Below are 19,546 nucleotides of genomic sequence, written 5' to 3' on the forward strand. Positions count from 1 at the left end.
GCTGGGACTCTGGCCGCAGACGGCACCTCCCGCGGCAGGTGGCCAGGCCCCCCCCGATGGGCTCCTGAGGGAAGCGAGGGGACTGCCACCCGCCAGCCCCTTGGGACTGCCGCCTTGCCTTCTGGCGGCTCCATCACGTCCCTCGGGGTCTCTTGTGGCCACCAGGGCCTCCACACCAGCAGCTGCAAGCAATGAACCCGCGGCCCCCCAGGCCCCGGAGCCCCGCCGTGTCCTCCTCGCGCTACAGCCGCCGGGCAGGGGGCTTGGACTGTCCACACAGGCCCAGGCGGGGGTCCCCTTCTGCTTTAGAGGGGGAGACTCCCCAGGGCGGCCTGCAAGGGCCCTTCCCGAGCGCCCGCCTTCCGGGGCCTGGGCTCCTGGGCTGGCCTCCGTCTGTCCAGCCGTCTGTCCGGCACTAGTGCGGCCATCGGGGGTGCCCTGCTGGCCTCCTTCCTTCCCCTTCCTCCGCGTCATTGGGGTCTCTTCCTACTTCTTTGTTGAAATATTTATGTTTTCATTTCTGCCTCATTTTGCAAAACCCGTGCAAGCGCTCGGTTTCCTCGTCAGAGCGAGTCTTCACCCCGATGGTCGTGTTGACGTGTTGACGCGGGGGCTGTTCCCTGAAGCCCTTCTCCCCGCCGACGGTGGGGGGACTTTTAGGTTGAACGTGGTTTCATCTTTAAACACCCCCCCTCCTCCCTCGCTGCTGTCCCCTCGGTGTCACGGTGTCACCGGCTGTGTGTCCGCGGTGCCCCAGCTGAACCGCTGCTGGTTTCCTCCTCGCGCTGCTTCCTCTCAGAGCCCCTGTCGCGCAGCCCTCCCCGGCCCCGGCCTTCCTGCCCTCGTCCCTTTTCCTTAACCGCCCGCCCCACGCTCGCTGTCCGCTCCCGCCACCTCCGTGAGCGCTGGGGAATTCCTCCAGGTACTAGCTGGGCTTTCTCTGCCCCGGCATGCTGCTCGCCGCTCCTGCGCAGCCCAGGAGCAATGGCTCCTGAATGTCTTACTTCTAAAAACAATATTGTAAAAATTTCAAGTGGTTCTCTTTTCGCAGGTGCAATTTCGTCCCCAGCCCCTGGCACCCTCCAGCCCAGGGCATCCCTCCAGCCCTAAGTGCCCCCCAGCCCCTGGCACCCCTCCAGCCCAGGGCATCCCCCCAGCCTGAGGCCTCAGCTGACGCCACCTCCCTCCCGGGTGGCAGCTCAGGAGGCCCCAGGTCCTTCGGCACAGATGGCCTCAGGCCGCCAGACGTGGTTCAGGGAGGGGAAGCGCGGGCCGTCGGGAGCTGGTCTCTTCTCGGGAGTCCCCACCGCCCACTTGCCAGCAGCCTTGAGCTCAGGTGCCAGGGCTGGACAGGTGCCAGGACAGGAGTGGCTCTGTCAGGCTCGGGGTCAGGGACATGAGTCTCGTGACGCTTCCCCCAGAGAGGGCAGCCCTAGTCCCGGCTTGCCCAGACGCCTCGAGGTGGGGGCCTGACCCCGAACCAGGGCCGCCGCGTGCCCCGCTCCTGCCCCACAGGAGGGCCGCGGCCGCTGTCCCCCGCCAGCAGCAGGGCCTGGGCGCCTCCTCCTGTGCAGCAAGGCCTATCGGCACCTTTAAATGGCAGCTGGTGGCTCTTAGAAGTGACGAAGTCCTCCCCACGGGGAAAGCCCGTCGGGTTCCCAGCCCCGCAGGCGGGTCCCTCGGCCGCGGGTCCTGCCAACCCCGTCCACCTCCCAACTCAGGAAACGGAGCGGCACTTCCAGCTGGCCGGTGGCATTCCGCGTTTCCCGCGTGTCCGCAGTGACTTTACTCACGCGTCACCTTCAGGGGCAGGAGCCCCGGCTTCGTGTTTGGGATCGCTCGGGGCCCTTGCACTTCTCTTACACGATGGGATTTATCCCGCAGCCTCTGGCCTCCCGCCCTCCCGCAGCTGACCCCTGACCGTTCCCACGGGGCCCGGGGCCCCCCGCCCCCCAGAGCTGGAGAGGAGGGTCTCCTGCGCCGGCCCGGCCGCTTGTCCCCCGCCCCGGTGCAGAAGGCGAGGCGCGCACCTGCCGCTCCGAGGGCCCCCGGCTCCAGGCCCGCGGGGGGCAGGCGCGTGTGCTGGGCCCGGGCACCCCAGGGCCGCCTCAGTGGACACCAGGGTCCTCCAAGGAAGTTGTAGCTAAGAGGCTGAGGAAACACCCGTTCATACTTGTAAGTACGTTTTCTCGAGAGCTTCGTGCTTGTTCGTCGTTCACTAGCAGAGGGGGGTGGGGGGGAAGGCGGTGTTTGTCCCTTCCTCGGCGGCCTGGGGGGGCCATCCGTGCCCTCCCCCGAGAACCAAGGGCCCTCCCCGTGCCTGGTGGCCCCAGGGAGGGAGGGCCGACGGTGACCAGTGAGGGTGGCCCCGAGTGACCCCACGGTGACGAACAGGCCCCGATCGGCCCCAGGCGGGCCCCCGTGAGTCACTGTCCCCGCCACAGGGAGCAGGTACGTGTGCAACCGTTGTGCAGGAGTAAATGGGATCCCATCGGCATCCCGTGACTGGGGAGTCTTCTTCACCCAAACGAGCCGGGAGGGTCAGCAGGAGCCTGGTGGCCCCGAGCCTGGAGCAGGGGGGCCCGCACACCCCAGGGAGCGGGGGCTGAGCGGAGCCACGGGACACTTAACTCTGAGATGCTCCCCACGCTCCGGGTCCCCGTCCCCAGGCCCGCGATGCTTCCAGCCGCCCCGGGGGGAGCTGGGTCCCAGCCCGGGCTCTCGGTCGCCACCACAGAAACCGCCGTGGGTGCAGCGGAGCAGAAGCGGAGTTGATTAGACCATCAGGTGCTCCCGGAATCAGCAGAGAGAGAAGAGAGCTCGTGACGTGGGCGGGCGCCCGGAGAGGGCGGCAGCTGACGACACAGCAGCCGGCGACACCCCACCCGGACCTTCCCACCAGAACCTCGCTGAGGCCTTGGCGTTGAGGACACGGGCAGCCGCCGGCGTGGGAGCGGGCGGGCCGCGAACGCCGGCCTCCGAGGGCGCTGGGGCTTGGTCGGGAGGTGAGCGGCGGGGACGGGCCTCGGCGGCGTCCCCGGGCCGGGCTCCAGACTCCAGGTGGGCGCAGCCTGTGTGGACGACAGAAGACAGCGGGGTCCCCGGCAAGCGGGAGAAGGCAAGCTGTCTGGGGAAGGACACGGGTGGGGGCTCCTCCGGCGCGGAAGAGCTCTGGGTGAGCAAGGACATCATCTGAAGGGCACCAGGGACGGACAGGTGCTGCAGTGTCGCGCCACGATGGGGATGTTGTTGGTGACAAAGCGAAGCAAACCTGCAGGCAGTCATTAGAGCAGGTGATGGGCTTGTCACTGCGCTCCCTGCCAGCTCTGCCGGCTTCTGATTTCCTGCCCCGCCCGTCACCTTTTGGGGGCAAGCGTGTCCTCCAGGCTGGGACTTGGCAGCCAGCAGAACCAAGTCAGGGTATGAAACTTCTGCCTTCCCCCGTGCCTCCCCAAGAGAAGGCGACGAAAGCGACGAGAGGTTTCCTGAATGACCCGAGTGGCGCAGGTCAGCCCCCCGGGATGAGGAGCCAGAGGACTCGGGCCAGGCCGGAGTAGGCCCTTCCCCAGGGGGCTCCCGGGACGCGTGGTGGCGGGAGCCCGGGGGGGCCAGGGGAGCCCCAGAAGCCGGTCCCAGCGGCGGGAGGCCCTGCGGCCCTGCGGCTCTGAGCCCCCGCGGGCCCGGAGGGAGGACCGGCCTCTGCAGAGCAGGACGGATGAATCGGATAAATCGCGTACATGAAATCAAAGCGAAGAGGAACCTGTTTTAGAGGCGGGAGAGCGCGCGCGCTCAGAGGAGAGGCCAAAGCCCCGAGCACTGGGGACATATGGCATTTGTCAATCAAACGCAGAGCAACCTTCAAAAAGCCATTAGAAGGCAGCCCCATGCCGTCTGGGCCATTTGTGCCGGCTGATGGCTCCCCTGCCCCGCAGGCCCCACAGACGCTCCGTTCCTGGGACTAATTAGCCTTCCAGAGGGCAACGAAGGGCCTCTGCTGGAACTTTCTTGGGAGCTGAGCGGTTACGGCTTCAGACGGACACCCCCAGACCCGGGCAGGGCGGCGGCCCCCTCCCTGGCGGGGCTCCCTCTCCCTCCCACGACCGCCTCCGGAGATCCGCCTTCCTCCGGCCACAGTGGCCAACCTGCCGCTTCCGTCAGGACCCATCTTCGGGCGCCAGGAGGGCGAGGAGCGGCGAGGAGCGGCGAGGACCGGCCTGCTCTGCTCGCGGCCCAAGAGCCCAGGCCGCCCGGCACCCAGCCCCTCGCTGAGTGGCCCGAAGGCGTGTCCCGGCTGAACTACGCCCCCGGCGCTTTCCCTTGAGGCACATACTTCTAGTAGGGCAGATGTTCTTGTTTCCTACTGTTTTTTTATTAAAAGATTTTATTTGTTTATTCATGAGAGACACACAGAGAGAGAGAGAGAGACAGGCAGAGGGAGAAGCAGGCTCCATGCAGGGAGGCCCATGCAAGACTCGATCCCGGGACCCCGGGATCACACCCTGAGCCAAAGGCAGATGCTCAGCCACTGAGCCACCCAGGGATCCTATGTCTTCTTGTTTTTAGCATGATTTAGATTTTGGGAGAATTTTTTCCTTCTCTAAGTCTCTTCACCGTGGTCTTCATCCACCTGCTGGGAATAGTGTCAAAGGGGCTCAGCTGGAAATGCCAGCTTCTGCCAGGGCTCGGGCTGCCTTACCTCAGATGGGCCCTTTGGGCTGTCTCCTTCCTCCCTGCACCTTCTACACTGTTGTCCTGCCCCACAGGGGCCCCAGGCACCCACTGGCCCTGTGGAGCTCAGGGGGCACCTAGGAGAGCGTCCGCTGAGCCCCTGCCCCCGCAGCCAGGGGCTGACACTCAGTGAATCACCCCACAGAGGTTTATTGTTTTCCCTCTCCGGGCCCTCCCGTCCACAGGTCAACCTTCCTCCAGTGTCTCTTTCTTCAAACAAGAGGTTGAAAATGTGTCCATTGCAGAAATGTTGAAGAGTTTGGAAGCACAGAGATAAAAATGAAAAATAAAAATTACCTATAATTCTGGCACCCAGAAATATCTTTCATAAAGGGTTCAATTTTATAAGCAAATTCTAAAATGTATTATATCACGAACCTTCTCATGTCATTAATTTTTCTAAAATTTGAATCTTAGTGGCTGCCTAGGGCTCCATTTATTCCACCTATCCCCTATTGTTGGACATTTATGTCTTTTCCAAATTTTCACCATCGTAAAAAATGCCGCAGTGAACATCCTAGGAGGTAAATCTTTGTGACTATCTCTAATTAATTCATTAAGATAAATTCCTAGAATAAATTCCTGTAAAAACAATGTGTCAAGTGGGATGAGTATATTTAAAACTCTTCAGACATGTCACTCAGGGACACTCTAGGGAAGTCACATCACTGCAAACCCTGATGTAAGGCCCGGCCAGCACTGAGTATCCACTCCCCCTCAAATTTGACAGACAAAAAAGACATTTTAGTGTTTTGTTTTCATTTCTTCGTCATCAAGTTTGGACTTTTGAAAACTATGCTCTTAACATATCTATATTTTGTGTTTGAGAAAATTTCTTTTTTTAAATATTTTATTTATTCATGAGAGACACAGAAAGGGAGAGGCAGAGACACAGGCAGAGGGAGAAGCAGGCTCCATGCAGGAGCCCCATGTGGGACTGGATCCCAGGACCCTGGGATCACCTGCACTCAACTACTGAGCCACCCACGTGCCCCAAGAAAATTTCTATTCGTGTCCTTTATCAATTTTTCCACTAGATTATTTTTTGTAAGAATTGAATCTATATAAATTATAAAGAAAAGCAAGCCTTGTGTCACATTTGTTCCTTTTGTCTCCCTTAGGTTTTATATTTCTGCCCCTCAGTCTCTATCTGCAAAGTGAATTGCTTCATCCAAATGACCTCTTGACCCCAAGGTCATGTCAAATAGCTCAGACCTTCCTCTCTACTGTCACCCTGCCCAGTGTCACCAGCAGGCTGAGTCCCCAAACTCCTTAGCATGGCTGGGGTGGGGGGACTTGAGTTTCAACTGTCTGCCTGGGTGGGGTTTCACCCTTGAATAATCCAGGTAGGGTGCTCTTGAGCACCCCAGCCCCGTCTGGGAGAGGGAGCCAGTGTCCAGTCCCCCCATTCCCCGGGAGGGGTCCAGGCTCGCGTCTCTGTGGTTTGCGCCTGGAACCTGGTGCGGGCAGCTCCAGACGCACCACAAAGCCCCAGGGAAGGCCAACGGCCCCTCACTACTGGCTGAGGAAGTAAGTCCACACCATGGATTCTGATGCTGATGCGAACTTTGTGACAGGAAAGAATTTATTTTTAAGTGAGAAAAGTTGATTCCAGGGCAGCCCTGGTGGCCCAGCAGTTTAGCGCTGCCTTCAGCCTGGGGTGTGATCCTGGAGACCTGGGATCGAGTCCCACGTCAGGCTCCCTGCCTGGAGCCTGCTTCTCCTCTGCCTGTGTCCCTGCCTCTGTGTGTGTGTGTGTGTGTGTGTGTCTGTCTGTCTGTCATGAATAAATTAATAAAATCTTAAAATAAAAATAGTAAAGTCATTTCCAGAGCAATAAAAGCCCTTTCTCTCTCTCTCTCTCTCTCACACACACACACACACACACACACACACACACACACGGGCCCCTGTACACACACAGATCTATGTGAATCATGGCCCGTGGGCGACAGCTCCCGTCTCCTCCTCTCCCCCTCGCTCCCTCTCCTTTGGACGCTGCCTCCAAACGCCCCGCCACCCACCGTGGGGCAGTTGTCCCTGGAGTCACGGCCGCGGCCAGCGTGTCGTTGGCTGCAGGCAGCTCTGGGCAGAACCGCTTGACGCCGTCTGCCGGGTGGTGTCGGGCCTGTCGGCACCGGGGAGCTGGTCTGCAGAGGCCTGGTTCCTGCACGTGGCATGGGATTCCTTCGGGAAGAATGTTCCCCTGTGGGCCATTTAGTGGATCTATGGGCCTGGGGTCAGAACCTCCCAAAACGGGGGGCTCTCAAGGGCACGGGAGCAGGATTCACTGTGCTGCCTTTTCAAACTCTAGGACCAACAGACAATGAAAACAGGTGGTCTAGGGTCCCCTGAGTGCCTCAGTTGGTTGAGCATCTCCTTCAGCTCAGGCCATGATCCCGGGTCCTGGGTCTGCTCAGGGGGAGCCTGCTTCTCCCTCTCCCTCTGCCCCCCCCGCCGCCCCGGCTCATTCTCTCTCTCTCTCTTCTTCTCCCTCTCTCTCACTCTGCTGTCTCTGTCTCTCTTAAATAAATAAATAAAATCTTAGAAAAAAAAAAAAGGAAACACGTAGTCTAGGAATTGAACACTTAACCTGCCCCAACACACCCTCCAGCAGCCCCACGCAGCTTCTCGCAGACTAAGGCAACCCCATCTCAGGCCTGGGGGGCTCTCGCTGGCTCTCCGGCTGGTGTTTCCCGAGCACATGAGAACAGCTGTTTTGCCGTGACAGGTGAAGCCTGGGCTGCAGCTGAAAGAGAAAAAGCTGGACACTCCCGCAGCGCTGTCATTTGTCTGACACACCCAGGGCTGCAGAAGTGAACTGGCTGTAAACGAGCGCGGCGTTGTTTTCAGCTAAAGACGTGGGGCCCACGCTCCATGGTAATTACATGCATCAGAGCTCACAAGCGTGGGCCTGCCGAGGACGCCACTCCCTGGGCCCAGGTCCTACCGAAGCTCGGCCCTGGTGGCCTCTGTCCCCAGCTGAGCCTCCTGAGTGCAGGGCCCCAAGTCAGACGCCTCATGTCAGGCTCAAGATCATGGCAGCCAAAAATACCCCTTCACATGCCAAGAGGCAGTTCCCTAAATTTCAGAGTGTGGGATGGAGTAGATCCTTCTGGAGAGCTGCAGGCTCAGGCTAGGGGAGCAAGCAGGGAGAGCCAGGGGCCCCAGGGAAGGGCCAGGAACAGGGGTGTGGAGGATGGAGCTCTTGCAGAGCGACGGCTCATTGGACAAACACATTATCATCAGGGTTCAGGACTGTCAGCTCCTGGGGTTCCTGGGATGGCTCTTTTCAATAATTCTTTACATTTAACAAAACCCAGTTTTCCTAGTTTCCCGTGTGGATAAATGGGGGGGTGGGTGCTTTGGAGTCAGAAAGACCTTGAGCAAATTAAACTTTCACCTCCAGGATTCTCAGCTGTGAATGGAAACTCTAATAAAGGCCTTGGATTAAATGAGGGAGTGCTTCTGAGGTGCTTTGCTCGGGGCCCAGAGGGGCAGGAGGGCGGTAACTGGTCACCATGTCCTCCTGCTGTCTGCAAACCGGGACCAGGGACGCACCAGGGGCCCACTGGCGAGGTCAGGTCACCAGTGTGGGACGGAGCACCTGCCAGGGCCACCAGCCCCCTGGCAGCAGACACACACAGAGTGGAAGATGAGCTCCTGGTCTAGCAGCAGTAAATTGAGTAAGAAATAGGGCAATTAGTCAAGTAATTATAACCATGACAAAATACAATTAGAGACTACCGGGCAAAGTGATCTGGGAATCCAAGGAAGGAGTCAGTTGTTTATTAAATATATATATATTTAATATATATATAGTGTATATTTTATAGGTATTACATATTATATAGATATGCCTGGAGTATGATTCATAGATGATAGATAAATGATAGATGATAAATAGATGATAGATTGATAGATGATAAATAAGTTGATTCATGATAAATAATAGATGATAGGTCACAGATCATAGATGATAGATGATGGACAGATAGATGGGAGATAGGTCATAGATGATAGGTAGATAGATGATAAGTAGATAGATCATAGATGGTAGATTGATAGATGATAGATTGATAGACAGACGATAGATAGAGGATGGATAGGTGTCAACTGTGCACCAAGAGCCGGGTATACAGTGTGAACAAATCAATTTGGACTCTGCCCTCAGGGCACCTCAGTGAAGTAGGGGAGACGGATAGTGAACAAGAAGACAAATGAAAATAAATTACAATTGGAACTATGTATGCTAAGGGGGAAAAATCTCGGTCAACACAAGAGAGAGTAAGGGGAGGTTCCCGAATTGGTGTAGCAGAAAGGGCTTCTCTGGGAAGGTGCCAGAGTCAAGCCACCCAGGGAAGAGTGGGGGCAGGGGCAGAGGGAGCCCCGAGGTGGGGAAGAGCCAGCTGGGTGGGAGGCAGGGGCCCCGGGCAGGGCCTGGAAGGGGGCTGTCGGGGGTTTACTGGACGAAACGCTGCGCTCTGGGGAAGGTGTCCCAGGCCAGCGCAGGACTCCCCATCGAGGGCAGAGGCAGCCCCAGTGAGGGGGGCCCCGGGAAGTGGGGTGAGGGCCAGGCCGAGGCTGCGAGGCCGTGGGTGGGCAGCACCCAACAGGGCTTTGCTTTCAGGGAACCTGCCCCACCTCAGTGAGCCCTGGAGTCCCGAGGAAGATCTTGGGGCAAAGGGGTTGGGGTCGGGGGTTGGGGAAGGCTCGCTTACCCCTGTTCTTTCATTTGGAGCTGCTGGAGCCCCTGGGCCCCTTCGTGAGGCACAAGCAGGCCTGCTCAGGCCTCGGCGTCTGCCCCAAGGCCACAGAGGCAGGGGTCCCCATCCCCACACCAGGGCGCCCCAAGGTTTGTCCCGGGCTGTGTGGGGGTGGATGGGTGCTGGCGGGTGGGGGGGCGGGTGGGCAGGCAGAGGGGCCCCCCGCGCCCGTGGTGCCTCCTGGCAGCGCCCCCCTGCCTCACAGGGCTTCAAGGCTCAGAGCAGACCTCGTGGCTAAGGCCTCCGAGCTCAGTGCCCCAGGACGCAGCCGGGGAGGCGGCCTGCGCCCAAGCACCCATGGGGGGTGCGCTGCGTGTCGGGAGGTGCCGCCTCCTGAAGATCAGCTCAGGCGCCCTGGGTCTCGGACCTTCCTAGCTCCCCCTGACCCCTGCGTGCCCCCTCCGGGGCTCCCAGCCACAGGTCTATCTCCTGTGGCCGTCGGGGCTGTCATCCGCACCCCGGGTCTTCATTCGGCAGCGCCCCATGGACTTAACTCTCTGGTTCTCCTTGACCACCCGTCCCTACAGCCCCTTGATTTCTGCCTCCTGGGCCACTTCGCCCAGCTGTCTGGTCTCCATGGCGACGAGCACCTCTAATGGATGCACAGTTCCTGTGAGGTCACACCCGCTGCCTCTTGTCACCCCCCTGCCTGCACACACCCCTCTGTCACACACAGTCTCTTCTGCCCCCAAATCACCAACGCACACCCCTGGTCTAGTTTCACCTCCCAAGACTCATTTCCCTCCCGTTTGTTTCTCTTGTTTTCTACCCAGTTTTAAGGGTGTCAAAGACAGTTTACTGGAACCTGTGCTGATCTGCTCCGGATCCTGGTCTCTTGATAACAGGGATTAGGGATGGCCCGGGGTGTGGATCCCCTGGGCAGAGGGGTGGGTGCCACGATCTGACCAGGGACAGTGCTGTTCTGTGCCCTGTGTGGAAGGGCAGGGGCTGCTGCGTTGAAATCTGCATGCAGGGGATCCCTGGGTGGCTCAGCAGTTTGGTGCCTGCCTTCAGCCCAGGGCGTGATTCTGGGGTCCTGGGAGCGAGTCCCACATCGGGCTCCCTGCATGGATCCTGCTTCTCTCTCTGCCTCTCACTTTCTCTGTGTCTATCACAAATAAAAAAAAATAAAAAATAAAAATAAATAAATAAATAAATAAATAAATAAAATCTTAAAAAAAAAATCTGCATGCAGCCACTTATTAGGTGTGTTCAGTAAATACACTGGGAGCTCACTGGGAGCCAGGCCCTGGGCATACGTTGTTGGACCACGTAGCATCTTTCTTCATGTAGCCTTTGGGCTGGTGGGAATAGGGTTGCCACATTTAGCAAATGAGTATATGGGATGCCCAGTGAAATGTGAATTTCAGATAAACAACAATTTTTTAGTGGTTATTTATCTGAATTCACATTTCACTGGGCATCCTGTATTTTATCTGACAACCCTAAGTGGGAGAGAAAGAAAACAAATAAGGAAATAGAATAATGAAATGCCATGATTCTGGTGGGTGCTGGGAAGAAAAACCCAGTGCTCTGTGAGAGCATCTCAAGGTGCCAACTGAATGGTTAGGGATGAGCTCCTGAAGTCCTGGGGGATGGGAAGAAGCCTCCACATACCAAGCCCAGGGGTGAGCATTCCAGGCAGATAGAAGAGCCTGTGCAAAGGCCCTGAGGTAGGAAAGAGTCTGACATGATCCTCAGCCAAACAGGCCAGTATGACTGGATGGAGAGGTCAGTGAGCAGGTGTGTGCAACTTGAACTGATGACATAATAGACCACAATGAGCAGGTGCCCAGCAAATTATAGCTATTATATATTGTTATTAATAATTACGATTTTTAAAATTCAAGCCAAATATGAGTTCCAGACATGGTGTGAAACATTCCTTCAGTCACTAAACTGCCATATTTATACTTTCTTTTTTTAAAAGATTTTATTTATTTATTCATGAGTGACACAGTGAGAGGCACAGACATAGGCAGAGAGAGAAGCAGGCTCCCTATGGGGAGCTTGATGTGGGACTCGATCCCAGGACCCCAGGATCACACCCTGAGCTGAAGGCAGACGCTCAACCACTGAACCACCCACGTGCCTCTCATCGTACCTTTCTGTCAAGAGGACATTTCAGCACATATTTTACTGAATCCCGCCGGCCAGGCATAAGATATTTACCTATACATCCAAAAGTTATCTGAAAAAACTGAGATGCAGAATGTTGTCTGAAATTCCTGTTTTTCATCATAAGATGCTAAAATGTCAACCAGCAACCGCCCCCCCCCACCCTGAGTGTTATTAGGAAAGTCGTAAAACCCGGGTGTCGGTCAGCAGAGGCCTTGGGCCTCCACTCACACCTGTGCACTCCCGTGACGCCCCATATCTGCTGTGTGACTTGCAGCGTGTCGCTCGACCTCACTGAGAACGGGTTTGCTCATCAGTAAAAGCAGGAATAATAATAATGAGGGCTACAAAACGCAGAGGGTGACCTGGAGGATCCAGTGAAATACCATCCGGGTGATTGTGAGCCAGTGGGGCCGAATGGAGGAAGCAGGTCTGATTGCTGTTTGTCTCGTAATCGTCCCAGGTACCACCTTCCTCGCTGGAAAGCCGAGCAGAGGGAGGCCCAGGGGTCCGAGCCCTGCAGAAAAGCCATCTTCCTGCTTCATCTCCCTGCGGAGGCTGCTTTCAGCCTGTGGAGGCGAGGAGAGATGATTTAACAAAACCGCTCGTGAGCACCGGAGACGGATTTAGTGCAGGGACACCTGTCAGGCTAAATGTCAGCAGACAGTGTGGAAGGGAGCCATGACTCACTCCTCATGCGGGACCGTGATGGGAAGCGCTGGCCTTCCCTAGCGACTAAGCACGGGCTGGTGTCACTGTGGCCCAGTGACGGGGACAACAGGGGGGCTCTGTCTCCAGCAGAACCAGCTCTCAGTAGGACATGGTGGTCAGCAGCCCTGGGGCCTCACATCTTAACTCCACGTCCAGGGCCACATGAGTGTCAGCTTTCTCCTGAGCCACACGGGGATGCAGGCAGAGCCGTCGCGTCACAGCCAGGTGGCATGGGGTCCCGAGATGGCCTAGGACTAAGCCGTGTGGCACAGTGTGTGCAACAGAAACTTTGAGCCATCGCCCAGAGCAAGGCCAACACACCATCTGCATTACTGCAAGGGCCCGGGCATGACACGACTATGGCTCAGTGAGTGTCTGTGTGTAGATGGCCGTGATCGAGCGCATATACCTGAGCCCCGGCCACAGCAGTCCCCAAGGCCCCAGGTCCTCTCCTTCCCTGGGCTGCACATGCCTGACCGTCCGTGTCAGCGGCCCAGCCCTCAGTTTGGGCTCCGGGTCGTAATTCTGCCTCAGGCTTGCAGACCCTGGCGCAGGCCACTGCTCCCCGTGGGCTGGAGGCTGGGCCCCTGCCAGGACAAGGGCTGGGGGTGGGGGAGGACCTGCCCTTGGAATTCGGGGTACAGCCACTTTCCGGGGAGCTAGCTGCACGATATTTTTGCTGCACCTCAAAAGAAAACTTTACATTTTAAATTAACAGCATGTCCACTGCCAGTATTTGTGGTTACTACCTGTAACGTAAATCTCTTTTAGAGATGTGTGAGAACAGCATACATAATGAAATATCAACATGTAACTTGATTTAAAGTGGCTTTTCATTAATATAACAAATGAAGTGTACCAAAATTTGAAAGTGTATTCCTTTGGGCCTAATTAAAATACTGAACAAAATACATGTATATGTATATTTTAAATGAAGACATGCAGCAGCCAGAATTAGCTACAAAAATTAATTCAAATCGAAAAGTGCACCGTGAGTATATTGTTATTATTACCGTAGCCGGTCCTCTTCCCTGAGATGGCTCAAACAACGTGCGTCTGATTTAGGGCCTACATGAGGGGACAAGTGGGCTTTGCTTTAAAAATACCTCATTCTCCATCTCGGCTTGTCTCCGGGGGCTTTAACTGTGCTGTGTTTTGGTTGGAGGAGAACTTTCCATGCACCTCTGAAGGTGGCCTCATCTCTGACTGAGGGGAGCGTTGCAGGCCGAACTCATGTGTCCAACCAAGGGCAGGTGGCCTCTGCCTTGGGAGGGCATGACAGAGCTCGGGAGGGAATGGGCTCTCTCCACAAGGAGACAGTAGCCTTGACGGGCACCCAAGCTGGCGTCCAGGAACTGGTCCCTGAGGGTCACCTGAAGACACACGGGAAGGACTGGAGGAGAGCAATGACGGGACAGGAGCTGGCGACAAAGGAGCAGCTGGTGGCTACTGTAGAAAAGCAGTCTGGTGCCACCACTGAACCCAGGGCAGAGAGTTAATGCAGCATTGGCCACACCCTCACCAACTCTTTGGGGGCAGCACTAAGGAGTGTGCCAGAAACCCCGCGGAGGGACCCAAGGCTCAAGGTGGGACTCCAGGCTTGGAGTCACACCCCAAAGGCTTGGGCGGGGAATGGCTCCCTGCTGGCAATTCTGCCCAATGGCAGAAGATTCCCCAGAGGTCGGGCCACTGACCAGAGAGACCCCCTTGTCCATGCACGTCTGGGACAGGGCCTGGTTTCTAGGCTGTGGAGCAGGACTTCTCCCCGTGACCCTCTAGGATGTGGATGGGCCTCTACACTTGGCAGGAGATCCCTCCTGGCTCAGCGAGGGCCCGAGGACCAGGAGAGCCCAAAAGGAGAATGGAGAAGTGTGCGTGTTAGCACACGCGTGTGAGGATGAAGCTGGAGAAAGATGGACTTTCTCCAAAGGGTGTCTGCATCTATGCTGGCTGGCCGGCAACCCAGAACTCCAATGGTGGCCAAGACATGTCACCCCTTAATTCTTCGCCTCAGTGGAGACAGCAATGGTATCTATCCTCTTAGGGACTGATCGTGGATTGGATTAAAGACTTCATATGAAATATTATTCTTCAGAGTGGTAAGTATGCATAATCGTTCATCATTACTCTCGTTATTGTGAAGTTACTGGCTCATATTCCAGTCCCTGGGGGACGGGAAGTACCGTAACAACAATATTTGTACTGTACTATATAATTTACACCTTACTTTCAAGTACCTTATCTCTGGTCGCAACACAGGCCAGGCTCTGGGGCGTGATTCCTCCCTGAACTGAGGAAACGGGGGAACAGACTTGCCCAGCACCACATAGCCAGGTGCGAGGGAAGTTCCAACCTCAGTATCTGCCTTTGAACTCCTGGCCCCCCACCGTGGGGATGGGAGAGGAAACCCCTCATGGACTCCAAGGAAAGCTCTCTAGGACTTACAGAACATTCCAGGCTTCACTTCACAGGCCGGGGAAGAAGAAACTAGGCCAGGTGGGGCCGGTGCAGACAGCAGGGCTCAGCCTGGCCAGGACCATCTCCTAAAAACACTTCGATTGGGTCAGCAACTGGCTTTAATTCTGCAGTTGCAACACCTGTTTCCACAGTGATGGGAGGACATCTCCCCCCCCCCCACCTCCCCAGGTCAAATCTCTCCACTTATGTGATTTGTTGGAAGGCTGGTAGCTTCCATCAAAAGCTCTTAAATATTGAAATATTCCATTGGAAGCAGAGTAACAGGCACATAGTAAAGATTTCCGGGTTCATGGGACTTCTTAGATCTTTGGTTGTCACGCATGGGCTTTTGCATTTGAAGATACTGTGTCATTTCCCACCAGCACAAGCCTGGCTCCAAGAAGAGGACGTGCAGGGTGTGGTCCGCAGAGTTCACGGGCGCGGTCGGGCTGCTATTATTTTATCCAACTAACATACATGTTCTCCATGAAGAGGCCTAGAGAGCAGCCGTCCCAGCTCCCAGCTCAGCGGCGCTCAGTAACACGCTACAAATCCAGGAGCAGAATCCCTGAGAAGGCAAGGTCCAGCGATGGGGTCAGATGGGAAGGGGGGAAGGCAAGAACCTGCCTATTCAAGGAAATTTTGAGGAGAGACCGGCGTAGGAAAGGGGGGCCTCCTCTGTCCTGAAAGGCAGGGGCCCGACCCCAGCCTTCACAGGCCGGGAGGGACGTGGGCTGTGTTGAGGAAGGGGATGAGAGTCTGTTTCAGTGGGTGCCCAGAAGGGTCGGCTCGCCTGTGGGGAAGGGACTTCAGAAGCTCACTGCTCCCCGAGAAACGATGGAGACAAAAGACAGAACTGGACGGCAAGGGCTCTAGGATCAGTTTAACAACCGAGGAGAGGAGGCGTCGGAAGGGCAGAGGACTGGAAGGGCTGTGTTGGCTTCTAAACGGCCGCAGAGGGAAAGGCCCGGTGGTCCAGGGAGCCCCTGCAGGGGCCTCCAAACACTCACCAGTGCCCAACTATGGCTGGTCTGCAGCCCCTGCCTCAGCATTTGCAGATCCCTTGCCTAGAACCCCCTTCCTCTTGCTTTTGGCCTCCGAGACTCAACAGTCATTGAACACTGCGCGGATTTGAGCGACATTTCAAGGATTTGGATCTGACTGAATTTGGTGTCAGGAGAACAAGGAAAAGATGTCAACACAGAACACATGTTTTTGATGTTGAAGTGCTTGGGGGCTGTAGCTATTCCAAGTAGTGAGGACATGGGAAAGGGGGTGAAGGGAGAGAGGTTCTCCTTCCATTGTCAATGGGGTGGATTTTCCTGACAGCAATACTCAGTCATGGAAGATGGCTGAAGTCACCAGGAAAGCACCCCCTGAAGACTCTGGCCTGGTCGGTAGACCTGGAAGTGTACTCGGGATGCCAGTGGCCAGAACGGGGCTAAGGGGGAGACACTCAGACAGGCTGGAAGTGGGCCAGGTGCGCAGGGGCAGCCAGCAGGAAGAGGGCACAGACCAGGCACCCTGGCCTCTGGCAAGTTTAACCTGGTCACATCGACTCTGGCTTTCTTCACTGCTCTGGAAGGGAACCCAAAGCTCCAGGATTCAAAATCTCATGCCACTGCTCAAATACAGCAATGGGGGGGGGGGGGGGGGGAGCATTCCTTAGCACTCCATATGAGCTGGTTGAAGGCCCTAGGTAGAGCCCAAGAGTAGAGCTGGGGTGTACAGAACCCCGCCAGGTAGGAGGGTGGGGAGGGGGCCGCCCCCAGCCTTCAGTCACCAGAAGAAAACAGAATTCCTCCTAGAACTGAGGCCCCGACTGCCGCCGGCCCAGGCCTCAGGGGCCTCAGGTCACCCCGCCAGCGGCCCGCGTGGACCGTCATTAACCCCGGAGCCCTGGCCGCTCCGGTGGGGGTCACAGGCCGCTCCTGAGCGGGGCGGAAGGACGGGAAGGGGTAAAATGCCCCTTTCCTAGGGGTTCAAAAGCGGGCAGGGCTGGGGGCTCCCCACAACAGGGAGCGGAGGAGGGAGGTGGAGGAGGCCAAGGGCCAGGAGCGCTCCTCTGCGCAGGGGCCTCCTCGGGGAGAAGGGGGCCGGGACTGGGGGGCGGGATGGGGAGGGGCGCCCGGGGCACCCCGGGGCGTCGGTGCGGAGGGTGGCCTTGGTGGGTGGACGCGGCCGGACCCCTCTGCGGGTCTGGGGTGGGCGGTCGGGGGCGGGGACCGGGCTGGGGCCCGCGGGGAGGGGCGCCCCGGCACCTGCAAGCCCGAGGGCGGCACAGGGCTCCTCCCCCTCCCCGGGCCCACGCACGACTCCAACCGCCGCCCTGGACGCCTGCGGGGGCCGCCCCTCCCCCCATCCCGGGGCCGCCCCTCCCCCCATCCCGGAGGCCGCCCGCGCCTCCCTTTCCTCCTCCGAGCGCTGAGCTCCGTGGGGCCGGCGCGCGGCAGGCGGCGGAGGGGCCCGAGCCCTTCTGGTCCGGGTCCCCGCGGTGCAGGGGGTGGGGGGGTCGGGGTCCTTCAGGTCACGAGTAGTTGGGGCCGCCCCCGGCCGCTCATCCAACCACTAGGGGTGCAGCCGAGGAACATGCCTTTCAAGCCCGCGCCACCCCGCCCCGCGCCCTGCACCCCGCACCCCGCGCCTCCTCCCTCCTCTCCACCTTCCTCCACCCCCACCCCCCACCCCCCACCCCCCACCGCCCCGCATTGGCTGGAAATCGGGCGGCGCCCGTTGCACAGGCTTGTGCCCCTCCTTGGCGCTTTGGGGTGCATTGGAAAAGGTGCCCCTGCCACAGTCACGTCCCTGTGCAGCCGCTGGTGGGCGCCAGGCCCTGGGGTGGATCCGGCCCTTGTGCAGGCCGAGTAATGATACTCCGGGTGCAGGGGCACCCAAGGGTGCGACAATTCCTCGTCGGCCTGCGGTCCCAATTGGAAGTGGATGTTAAAGATGAGAAATTCAGTTTTGTAAAGTGAAATGTCATGGATTTAGAGTCTGAAACCCACCCCTAGCCTTTGGTATTTGACTATCTTTATCCTTGGCAGTGTGTGATTCCCATGTTTCAAAGAAAGAACTTTAAAGGTTCATAAAGCTCCAAAGATTTCAAATAGCTCTTTTAAAAGCACTTTGATGGTTTAAATGCAGACACATGAATTACATATCTCTTAAATTACACAGGGTTTTAAATCTAAGGGAAAATGTCTTAGGCAAGATGGATTAGAGTTTTGTCTTGTGGGGGTAGTTTTTTTTAAAGGTGTTCATAACATTCAGGTTGATGGTGGGAAGAAAAGAGACAGGGGGCATCGGGTGAAGGATGCCCAGACTTCCTGCCACCCAGCCCCGTGGAGGCTCTAGGAGCAGAGCAAAGACACACCCACCAGGCCGTGGCGGGCCTCCCAAGCAAGGGCAGGGACACTGCCACATACAGCTCCTGAAGGGCGGTGGGTGAGCTCCTCCAGGGAGGGACTGCCTCTGCTTCTTCATGCCTTTTCCACCCTGATCAGTGCTGAATGAATGAGCAAATGATACAAAGAACTAATGGATGTAAAGATCACATCTCCATTCTTGCTACATCTACAGCTTGCTCACGACCTAAAGTGATTGATCTTTTCAGTGTCCCCACGTCAAGCCTTCAAGAAATCCCTAACAACCAGAGGCCCTACCCTAGGAGGAGAGGTGGTTTGGTATATGGTGAGCTCAGGCTTTGGAGTCAGGCTACACAGACTTGATTTCCTGCTCTGTCACTTATTATCTGGGCGACCTTTTTTAATCTTCAGTGTCCTCATCTATAAAATGAGATTGTAGTGGTCCTTCAGTCACTGGATTAATTTAGATACATGTAAAGCCTTTAGCAAAGAGCTTGGCTCACAGGCACTGTTCAGAATAAACAGGGATTGGTGGTGGTGGTGGTGATGGTGAAGATGAAGGTGGTGGTGATGGTGGTGGCGATGGTGGTGATAGTGGTGATGGAGGTGATGGTGGTGGTGGTGGTGATAGTGGTAATGGTGAGGATGATGATGGTGGTAATGGTACCAGTGGTGATGATGGCATTCACCCCTCAAGCTTTCTCGCCCGTACAGCTGTGGCAGCTGGTCGTCTTACAGGGTGGTGGAATTACCGAGAGCATGCCTCGTCCCAGGCCTGCGAGATCCCTCTGTTGATGGAGTAGATGTACAGAGAGGCAGACTCTCCCACCCTGCATGGGCACAGGGAACTTTGCTGGAGTTTCTATAGCTGCCAAGGAGTCCTTGAACAGTTGTGGCCTTGGGCAGGTACAAGGGATGGCAAAGATGGGAGTTCTTTGAAATATTTCCTAGAACAATAAACTGAGCAATGAAATTTTCCTAGAACAGAGAGTTTTTGGAAGACAGCATCTAGGGGTCACAAATCTTCCAGAGAGACAAAAAATATTGATGAGCAGGCCCTGTGGATGGACCATGTCCACCCAGACAACTTCCCCTCTCTAGCATGTCCCTGAAGCCCTCTGGGCAGAAAGAAAAGTCCCCTTGAGCTCACCTCCCCCCCTCCGCAGGAGTTCTTGCTCATCTTCCCATCCCGGACTTGACAAGATGCCTGCTCCTATCTATTTGGTTTGTGTACTTGCTCCAGATTTGCAGCTGGGATTTAAGGCTCTGGAGCCCAACTGTGCCCTACTTGCAGCTGGGATTTAAGCCTCTGGAGGACAGGGTTCCTGGTTTGCTTCCTCAAATGTCTCACAAAGCCCTTAGTAGACAGCAGAGAGGCACCTCGTATGCGCCTCACACCGT

The 19,546-nt window shown here is 56.8% G+C and overlaps 1 long non-coding RNA gene across 1 annotated transcript in view; it reads right to left on the bottom strand.

The window, feature by feature from the left end:
• Positions 1-10,630: 10,630 nt before the first annotated feature.
• LOC144314260 (uncharacterized) overlaps positions 10,631-19,546 on the bottom strand; it is a 41,824-nt gene continuing 32,908 nt past the window's right edge. The window contains exons 3-4 of the long non-coding RNA XR_013380096.1: positions 13,430-15,348; positions 10,631-12,181 (exon numbers count right to left, since the gene is read on the bottom strand). This is a non-coding gene — a long non-coding RNA (uncharacterized LOC144314260). The remainder of the gene's footprint in view (positions 12,182-13,429; positions 15,349-19,546) is intronic.

This window comes from Canis aureus, chromosome 1 (assembly GCF_053574225.1).
Source record: "Canis aureus isolate CA01 chromosome 1, VMU_Caureus_v.1.0, whole genome shotgun sequence".
NCBI lineage: Eukaryota > Metazoa > Chordata > Mammalia > Carnivora > Canidae > Canis > Canis aureus.